The following is a 2,500-nucleotide window of genomic DNA, read 5'->3' on the forward strand; positions in this document are numbered from 1 at the left end:
ATATATATATATATATATATATATATATATATATATATATATATATATATATATATATATATATATATATACATATATATATATATATATATATATATATATATATATATATATATATATATATATATATATATATATATATATATATATATATATATATATATATATATATATATATATATATATATATATATATATATATATATATATATATATATATATATATATATATATATATATATATATATATATATATATATATATATATATATATATATATATATATATATATATATATATATATATATATATATATATATATATATATATATATATATATATATATATATATATATATATATATATATATATATATATATATATATATATATATATATATATATATATATATATATATATATATATATATATATATATATATATATATATATATATATATATATATATATATATATATATATATATATATATATATATATATATATATATATATATATATATATATATATATATATATATATATATATATATATATATATATATATATATATATATATATATATATATATATATATATATATATATATATATATATATATATATATATATATATATATATATATATATATATATATATATATATATATATATATATATATATATATATATATATATATATATATATATATATATATATATATATATATATATATATATATATATATATATATATATATATATATATATATATATATATATATATATATATATATATATATATATATATATATATATATATATATATATATATATATATATATATATATATATATATATATATATATATATATATATATATATATATATATATATATATATATATATATATATATATATATATATATATATATATATATATATATATATATATATATATATATATATATATATATATATATATATATATATATATATATATATATATATATATATATATATATATATATATATATATATATATATATATATATATTGTATATATATATATATATATATATATATATATATATATATATATATATATATATATATATATATATATATATATATATATATATATATATATATATATATATATATATATATATATATACATATATATATATATATATATATATATATATATATATATATATATATATATATATATATATATATATATATATATATATATATATATATATATATATATATATATATATATATATATATATATATATATATATATATATATATATATATATATATATATATATATATATATATATATATATATATATATATATATATATATATATATATATATATATATATATATATATATATATATATATATATATATATATATATATATATATATATATATATATATATATATATATATATATATATATATATATATATATATATATATATATATATATATATATATATATATATATATATATATATATATATATATATATATATATATATATATATATATATATATATATATATATATATATATATATATATATATATATATATATATATATATATATATATATATATATATATATATATATATATATATATATATATATATATATATATATATATATATATATATATATATATATATATATATATATATATATATATATATATATATATATATATATATATATATATATATATATATATATATATATATATATATATATATATATATATATATATATATATATATATATATATATATATATATATATATATATATATATATATATATATATATATATATATATATATATATATATATATATATATATATATATATATATATATATATATATATATATATATATATATATATATATATATATATATATATATATATATATATATATATATATATATATATATATATATATATATATATATATATATATATATATATATATATATATATATATATTGATATATATATATATATATATATATATATATATATATATATATATATATATATATATATATATATATATATATATATATATATATATATATATATATATATATATATATATATATATATATATATATATATATATATATAGAAAAGGTATGAATGAGACTGGATATCTTCACAATACAAGAGATGTATTTGACCGGTTTCGATTATGTCTTCATCAGAAATACATACATAAGAGAAAAAACATAGCATATATATACTACATGGGAGCTGGTAAATCACCTGACGACTGTGACCTCGCACTCGTTATGCGCATAATTGCAGCTGCGACCTTGGATACTTTAAACCTGCCTGATGCGGTATTCATATTCTTTTCTGTCGCGATGTATGCAGCTTCCATGACCTTCCTTTTCTGTTTACTCAATCCTTCATGGATTACTTCGGCTTCCTTCCAGTTCGGTA

This window comes from Penaeus vannamei, chromosome 44 (assembly GCF_042767895.1).
Source record: "Penaeus vannamei isolate JL-2024 chromosome 44, ASM4276789v1, whole genome shotgun sequence".
Classification (NCBI taxonomy): Eukaryota; Metazoa; Arthropoda; class Malacostraca; order Decapoda; family Penaeidae; genus Penaeus; species Penaeus vannamei.